This window comes from Bubalus bubalis, chromosome 14 (genome assembly GCF_019923935.1).
Source record: "Bubalus bubalis isolate 160015118507 breed Murrah chromosome 14, NDDB_SH_1, whole genome shotgun sequence".
Classification (NCBI taxonomy): Eukaryota; Metazoa; Chordata; class Mammalia; order Artiodactyla; family Bovidae; genus Bubalus; species Bubalus bubalis.
Window position 1 is genome coordinate 16,315,417 of NC_059170.1, and position 19,099 is coordinate 16,334,515.

Genomic DNA, 19,099 nt, shown 5'->3' on the forward strand with positions numbered 1-19,099 from the left:
TGCAGCTGGATACAATTGACCATTTTCAAAAAGTTCTCACGTTACTTCACTTTAGTTCCATAACAAGCCTAGGAAGTTAAGGAAGACAGATGTCACTAGCCACTACAACTTGCTCACGGTCACATCAAGCAACAGGTGAGCTGGGATAAGAAATTCCACCTCTTGCCGCGAAGTCCAATGCTCCTTCTTTTGTTCAGACTCTGCACCTCACCATATGACCTTGGACAAGTCACTTGGCATTTCTTTGTCATAGTTTCCTCACCTGTAAAACAGGGAGAATACCTGCAGTACCTAGCTACAGTGACTCGGGAGAAGGATCAAACAAAGCAATGTAAGTCAACATACTCTGAGTAGTACAAATCCAAGATAGACACTATCAGGCATGCTTTGTTTCTCTAAGGAAAAACAGGGTATAGGGTGCCAAAACACTGGATAAATGAACTGAGTAAATAAATGCTGGATCTTAAGGCACATACATGTGTTCAAGGTCACGCATAGAACTTTTATAACTAACAAAGACAAAAAGAACATATTTCATATTTCTGTTGTAATGGCAAATATCAATCAACCTTAGCCAAAAAGGAATGCATTCACCTGTGCACCAGATTCTAACTGTTAGGGATCCTATAAAATGCCTGAATTACAAGAAAGAGAGACAAGTTCTGCCTGCATTCCTTCCGAAAAGTGAAAACAGGTAGTTTTCGCTAGCCTACCCCACTTCCAAAAGAATACTCTGCCTGCACAGTGCTCATGCTCATCTTTTATGCCTCACACTTGCTCTAATACAGTAACCATAACTACATGTTACTTAAATTTGAATTAAATTACAAATTCAGTTCAGTTACACTAGTTACATTTCACATATTACATGTGGCTAATGGCTACCATATTGGACAGTGCAGATATAGAACAGTTCCAGAAATTTCTATTTGGCAAAGCTGCCTTAGATACTACCCTTTTATTACAACCCTTATTAGGCTATAGATTCCTGAAGGAAAGGAGCTGTGTCTTATTTATCGTAACATCCCCAGTTTATACAGCAAAGTACATGTCATACGATGAAAAGCACTCACTATTCATCTAACTTAGTATCTCAAACATAGCACACTACTCTGTCCACTTCCCCCATCCCCAACACACACACACACACACACACACACACACAAGAAACAAGACATCCTCTCATATGAGAGGTGTGAGGGTGGAAGGGGATACTGTATCCAGAGCAAGAAGACCTGCATTCTAATCTTGGATGTGCTACAGCCAACCATGTAGTCCTGAGCAAGTTACCTACTTTCTTCATCTATAAAAACTTAGACTTAAACTCCATGTACCTTAATATATCTAAAACTTTTAGTCAGCTTGCACCAAAGAAAATAATGTATTCTATCTGAAACAGACCTATCTGAAAGGTCTTTACAGATGTCAGGCAACACATCTACTAACACCGATGGGTATCTCATATTTAAAAGAATCATTTCGAGTTCTCAGGCTCTCATGATTAGTCACCTTTGGTCTTTAACTGAGTCTGTGTAGTTTTTCACCTTTTCTTGGGGATCAACTAGAGACTTAAACCTGAGGCTTAAAGATTGAGTTTCTTCCATGTGCTAAGGCCAGAATGGGATACTCTGCCATATCTGATCAGAAAAACAGGGCAAGTTTCTTGAGTATCTGAATTTAACATAAATTATTACATCAGTTTCTACATTAGCCTTAGCCTAAAATTTGAGCAAACAATACAAAACTGAACCAAGAAAATCTTTCTATAATAATCTGTATAATGTAAAGAGTGTCATTCCATGAAATGTGCTTTTTATTCAGTCCATATACTTCACCATATTTAACTGCCATAAAAAAATCTTTACTGTCAAAAAACCTCTTCATAATGACCTTCACACACATACTCACTTTTATAAACCTTACATGGTTTTAAGACTAGCCAAGTACAAATATAATCTGAATTACCAGCCTGCCTTCCTTTATAATTTGTAAATATGTTGGACAATAGCAGTTCAGGCATTCTGTAATAAATATATACTAACTTTATCAATTCTTCTGACATCAAGGTTTTAATCTTTGTTAAGTATTTCTTAAATTCTCCCTCCCAGTAATAGGATGAACTACCAATGGCACTTCCATCTATTAGTATTTACCAAGTGCCAACAAGGTAGTAACATTTTAAAGTATTAAGTTGCTCAGTGGTGCCCAACTCTGTGAACCCATGGGATGTAGCCTGCCAGACTCCTCTATCCATGGGATTTCCCAGGCAAGAATATTGGAGTGGGTAGCCATTTCCTTCTCCAGGGGATCTTCTCAACCCAGGGATCGAACCCCGGTCTCCTGCATTGCAGGCAGACTCTTTACCCTCTGAGCCACCAAGGAAGCCCAATTACACTGAGTGGATGATAACTAAACACTACTTTGGACAGCATAGTGTTCAGCGGGGAACACAGACAAAGGTCTAAGAGCAATAAAAAGGTTTCCACTACAGAACTGATTGTATCTGCTTGTGATAAAACTAGATATTAAAAATCAACCAATGTCGACTGCACATAGTCCTTTTGAGTGTGTCACTAAGTGCTAAGTGTGCAACTTAGTGTAATTCAAGTGCTAAGAATGCAACGTGTTTATTCAACTTGGGGACACTAATTAACCTAACTAGAGTATTTTCAAGCAAAAAAGAGCAAACCTCTGTAGACTAAGAACTACCAAACACCTTTTGCAAAAATGGAAATAGAGAAGGATCTGTTTGCCGCATGCAATATGTGGCATAAAAGGGACTCAAACATTCCATTCAGTAAAACCTTTGTTGAGTCTGTATGTCAAAGCACTGGGCGGAATACAGAGATGAGAAAAGATGGTTCAAGTCGCTCATAATCTTAGCAGAAGAAAGAGAAATATGGCACAGAAAGATCATTGGTAAATTTCATTAGGATCATGCTAAGGAGCGGATAGGAAAGACCCAAGGTTGTTGGGAGTGAGGGGTTGGGAGGGAAGGGTCACAGAGAGGCATCCTGAACGTTAAAAACTCTGGGAGTTATGCAGCCAAAGATAGGAAGAAAATACTCTGTGCACGTGTGTAAGAAAGAGCAGAAGTGTGTGTGTTTGGGTGGCACAGGGAGAAACCCAAGAGGACAGTCTAGGCAAAGAACAACATATGCAAACAAGACCCTGCGATCTAGGAAAATTGCAAGGTAACAGTTTCGCATGAGATGCACACACTTTACAAGGTCCAGCTGACTCGGAAATCCTGCACAGAAAGTTACTTCCCACCCCCAGTAGGCTTTCACAAGGTGCAGTGAGCCTAATGAAAAGATTATCTGCGGGTGGAACCAGAGTTAAAAAAAAAAAAAAAGTCCCATAAGGTTCTCCTACACTGGAGAAACACTGAAACGTTTTCTTGAGATGCAAAATTATCTAGCAGTTCCCAAACTTTGCTGCACACTGAATTCATGGCGGGGATCTTTAAGAAATACTGTCTGGCGTCGTCCCCGCCCCCCGCCCCCCAGCTCCCCTCCCAGACACCCTGATTTAATTGGCCTGACTCTGTTACCTGTGCATCAGAAATCTTTAAAAGATGTTCCAGGTCATTTTTACGTGCAGCGAAGTTGGAGAGCCACTGACCTAATAGTTAAGAACTTGGATCTGGAGTCAAATTTACCAGCTCTGTGACCTTGGGCATAGACGTCACCTAACCATTAAGGGCCTCAATTGCCTCATCAGGAAGATGGGGATAATAATCCTCCCTTACCGGGTTGTTGTGAAGTTGGATAGGGTGAACGTAATGGCCTGGCATAACGCCCGGCGTATAGTAAGCGCTAAACAAGGGCTAGTTGTTCATCTTCATTATTAACTCTTCCTCCTCGAGAGTCACCGTGCAATGGGCAGCATCGTTCCCACAGGGCGGCAGCCACTCGACCAACCTTGCTGCTGGACCAGATTCTTCGCCGGAGTTGTCTAGCTCCGCTCCAGACCCGCCCCCTCCCCCAGGCTGCCAGGAAAGAGCTTCTCCCGGCCAGGGCAGCTCTCAAGGACCACCCCGGGTTTGAGCAGATCCGACAGAGGCCACCGACTCCAGGGACAAGCTCCCCCGGACCCCGTGGGTCCCCCCCCCACCCCGCCCGCAAAATGAGATGCGCTTCCGAAGGCCGGGCCCTTAGAGCCTCCGGGGCCGAGAAACAAGGCTTAGCCATCCTTGGACCAGCCTGAGGGGAGAAGAGGGGAGGGTCTGGCCGAGACCTGGAGGCCCGCCCGGTTACCTGAGGCGACGGGCGGGGCCCGCATCGCTGGGGTGGGCGCCGCCGCCGGCCGCACTCGGCCTTCCGCCTCACGCCACCCGCGCCATAGGACCGGCGCTTTCGCTGCCCTGGCCGGCTGTCCTCAGGCGGGGGTTCTGTCCACCAGTCAGCGACTCTCCCACGGCGCCCGGGGACGACGAAGGCCAGTCGGGCCGGCCGGCTGGGATCTGCTCAGGCAACTTCCGACTGCCAGGGGCGGCAGCGTCAAATAACTCCCCGAGCCGACTGGGCCACCGCGCGTGCGCAGCGCGCCTGATCAGAGACTTGTGCAGGTCCCAGACGGCGGCGTCAAATAATTCCCAAGACACGGAGCCGGAAGCTGCGCGTGCGCAGCTATCCCAGATCGCCGCGCGCGGGACATAGTCCCTCCTTCTTTTCCGGATCAAGAAGCGCAGGAGTGGAGTGACGGATACTCGTATCTCATCGCTATACAGGCGTGGAGGCGGTCCACCTGCGTCCGTACGAATCAGTCGGAACTCTGCCTGTTTTTGATGCGAACGAAGTAAGGTCTTCTCTGCAAATTTCTAGCTCCTACTCAGGTTCCAGGAATTTCTCACGTCCCACCATTACAGCACCCTTCTTTTGAAATGTGGCCTTTACCCCCCGCCCCCTTATAGCATTATGAGCAATGCACAATTCCAGGCCAGATGTGAGTTACCAAGATGAATCAGACATCAACTTCAGAGCCTGTCATTAAGGATCTGAGTCTGATAAAGGCAATAAGACGTTATTAACTTTAGTAATAATAGCAAGAGATACCAGTTTGAGCACTTACAATGCACCACACGTTTCGTAAACAGTAGCACTTCCAATCGTTTGGTTTCAGCTTCAATGAAGAAAATGATAAATGCCATTAGAGAGATACAGCTCAAGTGCCTTGGGGGTGTAGAAGAGGAAACTTGGGCTGAGAGAGAAGAGGAGGGAGAACCTGGCCTTGAGATTGTCCTTGATATTCAGAGAGGAAGGGATCAGGGTAATAGCGCTGCACTCACTATCTGCAAAGAGCAGAATGGAGCATAGAAGATGCTAACTCCTCCTCCTTACCTTCAGAAGAGACCATGGAGCAAAGAGTGACAAAGGAATTGGTATCCTCATGGAAAGAAAAGAGAAGAGTGTTTAAGATTTTGTACACACATGAAAGTAGCTAGAAGAGAGCTAAATCTAGGTCACTTTGTGGATCATAGCTATACATTTCCATTAAATACCGTGTGGCAAATGTTATGAGAGGCTCTCAATATTTATTCCAACCACTTAAACTTGCTTTTCTAAACTACAGAGGCTGGAAAGCAAAGCACACACTTCCCAACTTCCTTTGCAGTTGGGAGTGGCAGTAAGACAAAGTTCTGGCCAATAAGATATAGGTAGAAGTCTCAAGGGAGAACTTCCTTTTCAGAATAAAAAGGAACTCTTTGGAGAAGTTTGTGAGCTTCACCCTTCCCCTAATTCATGCTTGAAACTGAGGCACAACACCTGGAGGTACAGCGGTCATCTTGGCACCGCGAGGAGGATTGTGCTAGGGAATGTGAAACAGAAGAACAAAAGAAGCCTGGTTTAGGACATACTCAAGCAGCTGCACAAACCCTGGACTGCCTTCCTGTTTTATGGGGGAATAAATGGGGGGCAGGGGGAGATTCTTCTTTAGATCACAATTTTTTTTAGTTATCTGTTACTTTCAATCAGACTCATTCCTAACATAAGAAATATGGAACTCCTGTAATATAACAGACAGGTAAGGGGCTAATAATGGAGGTGACAAATTAGAAGAGCAATGGATGATAGAAACTGGGAAAATGACAGACACAGAGGACTGGGAACCTGTCAGAGCTTTTAGGGAGATGATGAAAAATAATCTGTCTCCTACCTGGTGACTTTAATTCATTCCTGCAAATTCTGCCTCTAAGTGAAAAGCTGATAAATGAAAAACATTATATTTCCATTAATTTTGATGGGAAAAAATATGTTTAATTCCAACTTGAGACACCTAAATATTTTAAACAAAAAATATAGCAATGAAACAATGCAAACAAAAATCATAAGCAATAAATAATCTTAAGAATATGACTTCTACATAAAATATAAGGTATAAGGACTAATACATTGACCAAGAAGATACGATTTAGTATTAGGTGGGGGCAGGGGAGGTGGAGGAAAGATGCACGTGAGTCATTCTTTAAAGGTGATATTTCTGCACCTTTTCATTATCAGTTTCTAAAAAAAACTTTGAGGGTTTCTCTTAAACCAACATAAAAATAAAATTATAACACACACAAAGCACCTTGAGGGAAAATGAAGACTAAATATCAGAACACTGAAACGGGGAAAAGTATGCATACACAATAGAGTGAAGAGACGTGAAATGCTATATAGGAAAAAATTTGGATTCTCCAAAACAGATTGCTTCTCCATCGTAAATTCTAACTATAAAAGTAGAATAAAGTGGGAAATTATTGTCTGAAACTGAAATGGAACAGTTACATCAACTTTCCTGGCAGACTTTTTTCCTAAATTGATGACACCAATATACATTGTCTATCCCCCAGTACTTCTTACAATGTAACCAACATTTTCCCACTGAGAGATGGGATCCATACTCCCTCCCCTTGAGTCTGGTTGGCAGCTGTGACTGTTCTGGCCAATAGGGCAGAAGTAATGCTTTGTGTGGAGAAGGCAATGGCATCCCACTCCAGTACTCTTGCCTGGAAAATCCCATGGATGGAGGAGCCTGCTAGGCTGCAGTCCATGGGGTCGCTAAGAGTCGGGCATGACTGAGCAACTTCACTTTCACTTTTCACTTTCATGCATTGGAGGAGGAAATGGCAACCCACGCCAGTGTTCTTGCCTGGAGAATCCCAGGGACAGAGGAGCCTGATGGGCTGCCGTCTGTGGGGTCGCACAGTCGGACACGACTGAAGCGACTTGCAGCAGCAGCAGCAGCAATGCTTTGTGACTTCTGGGGCTAGGTCATAAAAAGGATACAGCTTCCACCTGGCTTACCCTCTTTTGCAATGCTCACCCCCAGAACCCAGTCACCATACTGGGAGGAAGCTCAGACCACAGGAAGAGAGCATATGGAGATGTTTCAGCTGACAACTTGAGAATGTTTCAGCTGACAAGATCAGTGGCCAGACATGTGAATGAGGAAGCCTTCAGATGATTCCAGTCCCCAGGCTTCAAGCCAGCCCACCTAAAACCAAGCAGAACAAAGACGATAACCTCAGCCCAAACAGCAGATTCATGAGCAAAATAAATATTGTCATTGTCTTAAACCACTAAGTTTTAGGGTAAATTGTATGGAATCATAGTAACTGGGACAGTTTTCAAGAGCCATAATTGAGAAAAGTTGTTAACTGAACAGATGTATGAGAAGTATGTTGTCTGTAGCCAATTTTTTCTTTTTTCCTTTTTTGAGTTGAGCAGAACTTGCTTGGTGTAGATAATGGTTGAGAAGACCCACTTTATTTCTCCTGAACCTAACACAATACTGGCACAGCGTTGGTGGTCAGTGACCATTTACTGGATGGATAGGTGAGTGGGTGGAAAATTCATTGGCTCAGCACTGAACCCACTTTCTTGCTGGACTGTTAAAGTCTTAATGAATAATATCCATTGGTAGTGGTAGTAACCATTATTAGACCTGGGTAAGAAGTCCCCAGGTTTCTCTGGTGGCTCAGCGGTAAAGAATGTGCCTGCAATGCAAGAGCCATGGGAGACACGGGTTCAATCCCTGGGTTGGGAAGATTCCCTGGAGGAGGGCATGGCAACCCACTCCAGTATTTTTGCCTGGAGAATCCCCATGGACAGAGGAGTCTGGAGGTCTATAGTTTATAGGGTCACAAAGAGTTGGACATGACTGAAGCGATTTAGCACAGCAAGAGGTACTAGATCCTGTGCTTTAAGCAGTACTTCATTTTGGAATGGTATTCCTCAAAATTTTCTAAGTGCCTTTCTTAGGCCAATAACACCATCTTGGTCAGGTGCCCCAATTAGACCAGTCCCCATGAGGGGCCTGTTAGCCAGAAATTTCTAACTTGAAATTTTGTAAGGCTCCCTCCAGTGGTTGGGACTGACCAGAGCCAAAAGTGTCATGCAAGCAGGACTAAGCAGTCCAGACCACATCCATCCCCTGTGGGTCTCATTCTCCATTTCTTCTCTTTGAAGAACTCTTCGACCCTCTGTCTTACCCCCCACCATTCCCTCACATATGTGTGGGTTGACAAGATGCCCTGAGATACTCCAGGACTCATGTCATGAGCCTTATAGCCAGCTGTGGTTCCCAGTGGGCAGCCTGGCAAGGACCCCACTCTTGGTATCTGGTGCAGTAATTTTTTCATGAATTTGTGAAAGATTGGGCTGCCAAAATGGTTTTAACATGCTGATTTTGATGATTCTCACATTGAAACCAGGCTGGGTTTCAGATTCTGAGCTACCAGCAGTCCCCACAGATGCTTGAGCTGCAAGCATGGGCCCAGGCATTGGCTTGCACAGCTCTGTTCAGACCACACTGCCTCTCTGACCTACTGCAGCCAGAGCAGTGAAGAGAAGGGCAGTAGATGGCCTTAACTCTGTGTTCTGCAGTCTCTTGCCTACCTGGCCCCTGACATGGTCACCTCACTCCCTTTGGCAAAAGCAGCCATGCCTGTCTCCTCTGCAGACTTCTGAGATGTTGCTCTGCAATGCCAATGCACTCTTCCCACTGATGTCTCCGTGAAGCTTTGTATTTCCCAGTCGTGACTTGCCTCAAGCTAAACCTGTGAGAGCAGAGCTCACAGAGGGTCTATTAGAAGTGGTCTGATGTTTATAACGAGGCGGCACATTCTGAAAAAAGGTAGCACTTACTGGCAACACCTGTGACATCGGAGCAAACTTCATTACTCAGAAATTTTTATTTTAAAAAGAGGTTAAACCTGTATTCTTGTGTGACTTTTTTCACTACTGGGAAGTTGTCTGTCTTGGATTTGGAAAGGACAGCTTCTTTTAAATGATAAATTGCTTGCTCCCAACAAAGCAATGTCTTTAGTGGATCTAAATCAAGTATAACATAAACCCTGGTTTCCCTTAACACCTCTGACAGAAACCACAAGGCCAGCTTACTTCACAAAGCTACAATAGGGAACACATCTCATCCCTTTTCTCTGTAAAATTGAAAAGAATCTGTTCTGTACCTCCACTTTTCGGACGTGGTAGGCTATCCAATCTCAGTGTTTTACTGTGGTTCTGATTCTGTCACAGTTCTCCAGGCTAAAGTCCTGGTGGAGTGCCCAAGACCAGAACACTGGGGAGAAACCCTCTGAACTCCTGTCCACACTCCAGTCCACAGTGCAGGTAAGTCTCCTGTGTGCTGAGTCACGTGTTCCCTTTACTGGAGAGAAGTTCTCAATGAAGTCATTTGCAGTTTTAAACTTCTCCTTACGTACTGATTTAGCTGCATTCCACAAGTTTTGTATATAGTATTTTCATTATGGTTCAAGTCTAAGCGTTGTCTAAAGTTTCGTGGTTTTTTTTTTTAAGGTATTGTTCTTTAATTTTACTTATTTATTTGTTTTGGCTGTGCTGGGTTTTTGTGGCTGCATGGCCTTTTCTCTAGCTGTGGTGCTCGGGCTTCTCACTGTGGTGGTTTCTCTTGTTATGGAGCACAGGTTCTAGGATGTGTGGGCTCAGTAGTTGCGGTTCCTGGGCTCTAGAGCATAGGCTCAGCAGTTGTGTAGTGCATGGGCTCAGCCACTCCACGGCATGTGGAATCTTCCCAGACCAAGGATGGAATCCATGTCTCCTGCATTGGTAAGCCTTACAACTCCTTACCACTCAGCCACCAGGGAAGCCCTGAAGTTTTGCTTTTGTGTCTTTATGTTGTAGTCACATATTGTAATCTGTGTGCTTCTGATGCATTGGTATCTGAGACTTGCTTTGCAGCAGATAACGTAGTCAATGGTTGTAAATATTCCAAATGTGCTTGAGAAAGAGATAAACTCTCTCATTGTTGAGCATAGATTTCTAAATATGTTTTTTAAACTATCTATCAAAATTAAGCCTATATTCCAAAGACTAGAGTATGGATAGGGAAATATAGTGGGGATGTCTGGCAGCAACCACTTTAACCAAGTTATCAAGGTGATAAAGCATGTTGATGTCATGTACTCTCTGATATGACATGATGAGAGTGGCATTTCACCTCTGATACTCTTTCCCAAAACCCACAACTCCAGTCTAATCATGAGAAAACATCAGAAAAATCCAAACTGAGAGACATTCTTACAAAATACTTTTACCAACACTTTTCAAAAAAAGTCAAGGCCATGAAAAATAAGGAAAGACTGAGAAACTCTTTCAGATTAGAGGTTAAGGAAAATAAGGGAAAAATAATGACTAAATATAATGTGGTATTCTGGATTGGATCCTAGTACTTTGGCCACCTGATGCGAAGAGGCGACTTAGTGGAAAAGACCCTCATCCTGGGAAAGATTGAGGGCAGGAGGAGAAGGGGACGACAGAGGATGAGATGGTTGGACGGCATCACTGATTCAATGAACATGAGTTTGAGCAAGCTCCAGGAGACGGTGAAAGGACAGGGACGCCTGGTGTGCTGCAGTCCATGGGCTTGCGAAGAGGTGGACGTGACTGAGCGACTGAACAACAGCAACAGAAAATGGATATGAGGGGGAAAACTGGGGATAACCAAGTTGAGCTTGGAATTCAGTTAATGGTATTTAATACCAATATTAAGTTCTTAATTTTGACATGTGCTTATTAGGAACACCTCAGTAAAGGATACATGGAAACTCTCTGTACTAGGTTTTAAACTTCTCTGCAAATCTGAAACTACTCAAAAACATTGGGTTGACCAAAAAGTTCATTCAGGTTTTCCCATAATGGGAAATTATGGGAAAAAATTTCCCATAATTTTTATGAAAAAACCTGAATGAACTTTTTGGTCAACCCAATAAAATGTTCATTTTAAAAAGTCAAGCCTATTAATCATATCATTCAAATTTTCTAGTAAAAATAAAGTCAGGAAAAAATTAAAGGGGGGAGCTCTGCCTCTACTTCTCCAAACACTTCTAATTTAGAACCTTCAACTCCAAAGTCCCCATTGCGATGCATGTGTACATGGTCAGTCATGTCTGACTCTTTGCAACTCCATGGGCTATATCCCGCCAGGCTCTTCTGTCCAGGGAATTTTCCAGGTAAGAATACTGGAGTGGGTTGCTATTTCCTTCTCCAGGATGTATTCCTGTCAAAGTCCCCAAGACAAGGAAACAAACACAAAACTTGGCCATCTTCTTGATATAGTGCAGAAGACCCTTCAATAAATAATAACAAGGGTCAATAATTTAATGAGGCAGGGCAGCTGGTATACCAAGAGTTTTCATACATCACTCTTTAATTTTCACCACATCCCCCTAAGGGCTTCCCCCTGTGGTTCAGCAGTAAAGAATCGCCTGCAATTCAGGATACACAAGAGACATGGGTTTGATCCTTAGGTCAGAAAGATCCCCTGGAGGAGGGCCTGGAAACCCATGCCAGTATTCTTGCCAGGAAAATCCCATGGACAGAGGAGCCTGGTGGGCTACCGTCCATGGGGTCGCAGGGAGTTGGACACAGCTGAAGCGACTGAGCAAGCATGCATGTCCTTCTAAAGGAGGTAACTGGGGCCCAGACAGGTTGAAACTTGTCACCCAAGTTTCTGGCTGAGTTGCACCAGGTCTGTGTGACTCTGAAGCCAGGGCTCTCCCATCCACTCTAGGCTGCTGCACTAAACCTCTGTGATGCTCACCCTCCACACTGGCCATGTTAGAGCACCTCCCAGCATCCCTGACACTGCTTTTGCACGTAGACCACTCCTCTGCCCAGTTAATTCTACTTCCTCCAAGAAAACTTCTCTGACCCCTAAGAGATCAGGTATCCTTGTTTAGACTCACAGCACCTGTCATTTGCCCTCCATAGCATTTCTTACAGTTTGTTCTTTTTTTTCATTGTTTCCCAAGTTAGTGATCTTTTTTTTTTTTTTTAATTATTTATTTGGCTGTGCCAGGTCTTAGTTGTGGCATGCAGGATCTTTAGTTGTGGCAGTGTGGGGTCTAGTTCCCTGGACCAGGGATTGAACCTGGGCCCCTATATTGGGAGCTTGGAGTCTCAGCCACTGGACCACCAGGAAAGTCCGTCTTAGTTTTTAATGGTTTCTTCATTTGTGGGTTACTTGTTTATCATGGTGGGACTGTGAGCTGTCAGCTATCTATGTTCACTGGTGTGTGTTCCCAGTGCTTACTTAGCACAGAGGCTGGCAGTTAGTAGGTGCTCAATTAACAAGTGGTAACTGACTGAATGATGCATTCTGGGCACACTGAGATTAACTCTAGGAGGCGGGGCTTATGCTGGGCTAGCACTACAGAACCTGGCATCCTGCCTCAGGAAAGTTTGGGAACATGCCTCAGGGATTCGATCAGGCACACCTGATATATACCTGGCCCCACTCTGACTAGATAAGGAAGAGGGATACCAGAGGATGGCGAACCCAGGCTGGAGCAGCTTCTTTTAAGCCCCTACAAGATGCAGCAGTCTTCCGTAAAGGAGGCACGTTTGCAACACTCTTCGATAGCCTTGAGCCGCTCATCATCCAGATCTGTGCTGTAGTCACCAGCCACATGTGCTAGAAGCATAATCCAGAGGTGCTAGAAGCGTAACATGCACACCAGGTTTCCAAGACTGAGTTTGGGAAAAAATAGAAAACATCTCAGTCATTTTTTAACCTTGATTATATTGTTGGAATGACAGTATTTTTTGATGTAGTGGATGAAATAAAATCTATCACTAAAATTATTTCATCTGCTTTTTATTTCTTTAATGCAGTGCCTAGGGAATTTTTATTTTATTTTATTTTTGGAAAATTGTCAATTACATGTGTGGGTTTCTCTTGGCAGTGATGTTCTAGATCGTACACTCCATGAAGCCCCTCCTCAGCTTTGTTCAAGGTTTCTGTGCACATCTTAGAGCCAGACCCACACACAGTGACTGTTCCATAAATACCTAGAAATAGAATTTAGAGCTGTATATGATCCCTGGGAGGGCAGACACTTTCTTATATATATATAATTTTATTTATTTATTTTTGGGTGTACTGAGTCTTTGTTGCTTTGTGGGCTACTCTCTAGTTGTGGTATGTGGGCTTCTTATTGCAATAGTGTCTCTTTTTGCAGAGCACAGGCTCCAGGGCACTCGTGGGCTTCAGCAGTTACAGCTCTTGGGCTCTAGAGCACAGGCTGAACAGTTGAGGCACTCAGGCTTAGTTGCTCCATGGCATGTGGAGCCTTCCTGGATTAGGGATGGAACCCGTGTCTCCTACATTGGCAGATGGATTCTTTATCACGGAGCCACCAGGGAAGCCCTGAGGGCAGAAACTTTCTTATTGATCCTTGTATTCCGATTCTCAGCTTTCTTATAGGGACAAATGAACCTTCATTCTCCCAGCTCTCCATTCTCCTAGCTTGATTCTACTATGTATAACTCCCACTAGTGGCTTCATGAGGGCCTCTGGTCAGTTTAATTCAGTTCAGTCGCTCAGTTGTGTCCAACTCTTTGCAACCCCATGGACTGCAGCATGCCAGACCTCCCTGTCCATCACCAACTCCCGAAGTTTACTCAAACTCATGTCCATTGAGTCAGTGATGCTATCCAGCCATCTCATCCTCTGTCGTCCCCTTCTCCTCCCACCTTCAATCTTTCCCAGCATCAGGGTCTTTTCAAATTGAGTCAGTTCTTTGTATCAGGTGGTCAGAGTATTGGAGTTTCAGCTTCAGCATCAGTCCTTCCAGTGAATATTCAGGACTGATTTCCTTTAGGATGGACTGGTTGGATCTCCTTGCAGTCCAAGGGACTCTCAACAGTCTTCTCCAACACCACAGTTCAAAAGCATCCATTCTGCGTCGCTAAGCTTTCTTTATAGTCCAACTCTCACATCCATACATGACTACTAGAAAAACCATAGCTTTGACTAGACAGACCTTTGTTGGCAAAGTCATGTCTCTGCTTCTTGCTGATAGGATCATGGCTCTTCTTTATTTTTTTTTAAATAACCTTTACTTTAGTTGTATTTTTAAAAACTATTTATTTGGCTGCACCGGGTCTTAGTTGCAGCACGCAGGATTTTAATTGCATCATGTGGGATCTGCATGGTGGTGCAGGGACTCTAGACATCCACAATGTCCAGCCTCAGTGGCTGCAGCACTCAGAGCTTAGTTGTTCCGAGGTATGTGGGATCTTAGTCCTTCGACCAGGGATAGAGCCTGCTTCTCCTGTATTGGAAGGTGGGTTCTTAACCACTGGATCACCAGGGAAGGCCCTTATGGCTCTTCTTGACCCTAATCCTGGTTCTTGGGTCACTTCAATCATACCCTGCAAAGGTTTCCTCAAGCTTGGAAGACCCAGGACGAATCCTGCTTCAGACACAACCCTGATGAGATGCACACAGTATTTTGGCATTGGCTGAAACATGCCCATCGTCTCTGTATGTGTCAGGTTCACAAGTTCAGTCCTCAAGACTGGTGGTTTGAATGCGGAATATTTTAGGAAGACTGGATAATAGGCAATAATTTGAAACAGATGGAGGGAATAGTAAAATATCCTAATTTCCAGTTTTCCAGCACAAACAAGCATCTGACAACCTCGTATGCTTGTGCTATTTATGAAATCAGCCTGCAACATATTTCACTATTTCATACACTAGGAGATGGAAACCAGCTGGGCTGCTCATTGGAAGGGAGACAGGTCCCTTCATTTCTCTGAGCTTTGGTTTCCTCATTTATAAAATGGAGGATAATTAAGTCTACCTCACTGGGTGGTTGTGAAGATTAAGTGAAGTAATTATATACACAGGCCCACTTAGTACAGCACATGGAATTTAATAAAAGTTCATTCCATGGTAGGGATGATTAACACCAGCCCCACTGGGATGCCTGCAGATCTGCACAGAAGTAAGTATTCATGGTGTCACATTAACAGATGAGTCTATCATAATGACATTTTATATTTGTTATTCATTTTTAACTATCAGAAAGCTAGACATACTCATCAAAAACAGCTGATGTGTACAGAGCACTCAGTGTTAGGTAGGTACTGTGTTACGCCTTTAGCACGCATCATCTTATTTCATCGTTACTATTTGTGGTAGGTCCTTATAATGGTCAAACGACAGAGCCAGAAACTGATATTCAAGGAGGCAAAATAATGTGCTCCAGGCCCCACGACAATTAAGGGACAACATCAGAGTTCAACAGGCTCTTGGGACTTCCCTGGCGATCCAGTGGTTAAGACTGTGCTTCCATTGCAGGGATCACAGGTTTGATCCCTGGTCAGGGAACTAAGATCTCGAATGGTGCAGGGCACAGCCAAAAAAAAAAAAAAATAGAATTCAACAGGCTCTTAATGATTTCCTTAGGTTTCTTCCTCATGTAGGTGGAATTAGGTATCCTGGTGACATGGCAGTTGTAGTCACAGAAACAGAGGGGCCCCAGTGAACTACTCCTTGTACCCGTGGTCCAGGCCACCACTGGCTTCATCCTTCATTAAATATACATTGAGCTCCTCACCTGTGTCAGCCACTATGCTTGTAACACACTATAGGCTGCTATCAGCAGAGACTCATTTAACGGCACAGTGCTGGTGAATGTAAGGGCTCTTAGAAAGAAAAGGAAGATGGGAATTTTGGTCACATGACCAATCACACCTTGTTAAAATTCAGGGAAAGCTGAACCTCAGGCTTCCTATCAAGTCTGAGTGCTGCTCTGACTCCAGAGCCAGGCCCTTGTGGAACATGAACGTGGCTTGGAAATTGGAATCTCATCCTGTCCCTGTAAGAATTCCAGAAATGGCTCTCTTGCCTACAACAGGAGCTCAGCTCTCTGCACCTCTAGGCTCTATTTTATTCTTGGCTGCGCTGGGTCTTCCTTGCTGCATGCAGACTTTCTCTACTTCGCAGTGCAAGGGCTCGTCATGGCAGTGGTTTCTCTTGTTGCAGGGCATGGGCTCCAGGGCACATAGGCTCAATAGTTGGCCACATGGGCCTAGTTGCTCTACAGCATGTGGAATCTTCCCAGCTCAGGGATTGAACCCAAGTCCCATGCACTGCAAGGTGGGTTCTTACAACACTAGACCACCAGGGAAGTCTTAGACTCTGCTGTTAAAGGGACTTAAATCCTCCATCTCTTCCTGTTTTTGTTCCTGCAAGCAATTACTCAGGCTCTTGACACACTCAGGTGGTGCAGTGGTGAAGAATCTACCCACCAATGCAGGAGACACAAGAGACGCAGGTTCGATCTCTGGGTTGGGAAGATCCCCTGGAGTAAGAAACGGCTGCCTACTCCAGTATTCTTGCCTAGAAAAATCCCACGGACAGAGGAGCCTGGTGGGCTACAGTCCACAGGGTTGCAAAAGAGGGAGCACACACGCATGACACACTCAGCTCAAAAGGAAAACATGCCTGGCTTGGTTAGCACTACTCTTGGTCCTCAACCTAGGGCAGACCTAAGAGGCTGGGTTGGGGTGAGCATCAATTTGAAAGTGAACAAGTGAATGGTCAAAAACGTGTCCTTTTTTTTTTTTGCTACACTGCATGGCACATGGGATCTTAGTTCTCTGACCAGGTCATAGGTTAGGCCTATCCTTGCGTGATAGCACCGAGTCTACTGAGCTGTGGATAGGGGGTGGGGCGAAGGGGCCACAGAGCTGACAGTGGAGAACCTGCCCTCAAGATGCACACAGCCTGGTCTGACTGCTGCTAAGTTGCTTCAGTCGTGTCTGACTCTGTGCGACCCCATCAACAGCAGCCCACTAGGCTCCTCTGTCCCTGGGATTCTCCAGGCAAGAACACTGGAGTAGGTTGCCATTTCCTTCTCCAATGCATGAAAGTGAAAAGTGAAAGTGAAGTCGCTCAGTCATGCCCGACTCTTAGTGACCCCATGGACTGCAGCCTAGCAGGCTCCTCCATCCATGGGATTTTCCAGGCAAGAGTACTGGAGTGGATTGGCATTGCCTTCTCCGACTAGCTAACCCCAACTTGATTCAGCCGCCACCCCTCAGCACATGGCAGATGTTGCTAATTAGCCTTAGTCCTGCAGTTCCCTGGGCCTGAATCCCAGAGGAAAGATGCCTCCCAGCCCCAGTCCATGCTGTGACAGCTGGTGCACAGGTTGCCATGAACACCCAGAGGTGAAAGCCACTCACTCTGCTCAAACCACACCTCCTAGGGGAGGCCTTCCCCATCTCCAGATTCAGAAGGCCACACACCCTACTTGCCCTCAGGCTTCCTGTCTTAGTTCTCTGCTCAATTTGTAAAGCGTCTGTCTGGAATGCAGGAGACCCGGGTTCAATCCCTGGGTTGGGAAGATTCCCTGGAGAAGGAAATGGCAACCCACTCCAGTACTCTTGCCTGGAGAATCCCATGGAGGGAGGAGCCTGGTAGGCTATAGTCCATGGGGTCACAAAGAGTCGGACACGATTGAGCGACTTCACAACGACACGACAGTCCTTTTTCTAGCACACTACACATTTCAATACTTTATGGTCTATCTCTGTTCTCTAAAATGGAAGCACCATAAAGTCAGGGGTTTTTGCTCTTCTGCCTTCTTCCATTTACTGATTCCTAGAATTAGGCCTGCCCCAAATTGACCCTTTATGTGAATGAAAGCCATTTCCTTCTCCAGGGGATCTTCCGGACCCAGAGGTCAAACCTGAGAAGCCCACTGTGCACAAAACTGACACTTGATGTGAATGAAAGGAAGGGCAGGGAATCCAGGCTGGGTGGTGGTTTAGCCAGTGAAGGCTTCCTGCAGGAAGTGACACAAGCTGAGTCAGGCAAGCATCTGAAATGAAAGGGGGTTTCCAGGCGTGTACACAGGCTGGGAAAGTGGCGGCGTGGTCAGCAACATTATGTGGTAGCATGGCTGGGCCTGTGGTGCTTCTGGAGTGTGATGTGTGAGATGAGGGTGGACACAGACCGTGGGCCATGAGGGGGCCCCAGGTGTCTTCCCTGAACAGTGGGAGACCTCTCTGGGGGCTGAGGGTCAGGTGGGCAAGGATGGCAGAAAGCAGGGGAGGGCAGACGTAAGAGGCTGGGTTGGGGTGAGCATCATTTATAATTTGAAAGTGAACAAGGTGAATGGTCAAAAACATGTCCGTTTTTGTTTTTTTTTTTTGGCTACACTGCATGACACATGGGATCCTGGCTCCTTGACCAGGGATCGAACCTGTGCAAGCATGGTCTTAACCACTGGACCGCCATGGAAGTCGCAATTTGGATTTTTGACTAACTTTGGATTTTTGACTAGCCATGAACTCTTATATAAGCCCAACACCTGGCCTTTGCCCACCACACCCCCAGAGTCCTCCCGAGGGCAGCTATTCCTACTATATCCCTCTTCTACCCCTGCTCAAAACCCTCTCCCTAAATTCACCACATGTACTTCCACCCCAGGGCTCTCCTGCCCTCCTGGAGGACTTCAGTGCCTGATTCTCTCTATGTCCAGCCCACCCTCATACTCTCTTCCAAAGCCCTGGTGCAAACGTTCCTCTGCCAACAATTCTAACAGCTCCCTTCTCGCCGAAACCTGAGCCCCCAGAGCACTTGGGACGGTTTAAACCCATGGCAATTTGCAATTCTACATCCCATCCTCAAGTCAGGCCTCAGGAGTGTGTGAAGTAGAAAGTCTCAGTGAGTGAAAACTGGAAGACCTGCCCCTGTGACCCACGGTCTCTCCACCCAGCTGTGCACACAGAGGCAGGGATTAAAGGAAACAAAAGAAACAAGAGGCAGG

General features: G+C 45.3%; 1 protein-coding gene and 1 long non-coding RNA gene across 7 annotated transcripts in view; one reads left to right on the forward strand and one right to left on the reverse strand.

The window, feature by feature from the left end:
- The window catches only part of RALGAPB (Ral GTPase activating protein non-catalytic subunit beta), a 90,628-nt gene extending 86,159 nt beyond the window's left edge, over positions 1-4,469 (reverse strand). For 2 of the 5 annotated variants that reach the window (XM_006051749.4, XM_006051748.4), the window contains exon 1: positions 4,260-4,469. The gene's annotated coding sequence lies outside the window, so the exon portion shown is untranslated. Of the gene's footprint in view, positions 1-117; positions 263-4,259 lie in introns of all 5 variants that reach the window. The other 3 variants (XM_006051752.4, XM_006051751.4, XM_025263479.3) reach the window with 2 other exon arrangements.
- Positions 4,470-4,651: 182 nt separating this feature from the next.
- On the forward strand, positions 4,652-10,756 carry LOC102416515. 2 transcript variants are annotated; one of them, XR_326957.4, is made up of 4 exons: positions 4,652-4,800; positions 7,708-7,823; positions 9,528-9,620; positions 10,697-10,756. It is a non-coding gene; the product is annotated as an uncharacterized LOC102416515 (long non-coding RNA). The 2 variants fall into 2 exon arrangements; XR_326956.4 differs by lacking the exon at positions 10,697-10,756 and adding an exon at positions 9,935-9,995.
- Positions 10,757-19,099: the final 8,343 nt, after the last annotated feature.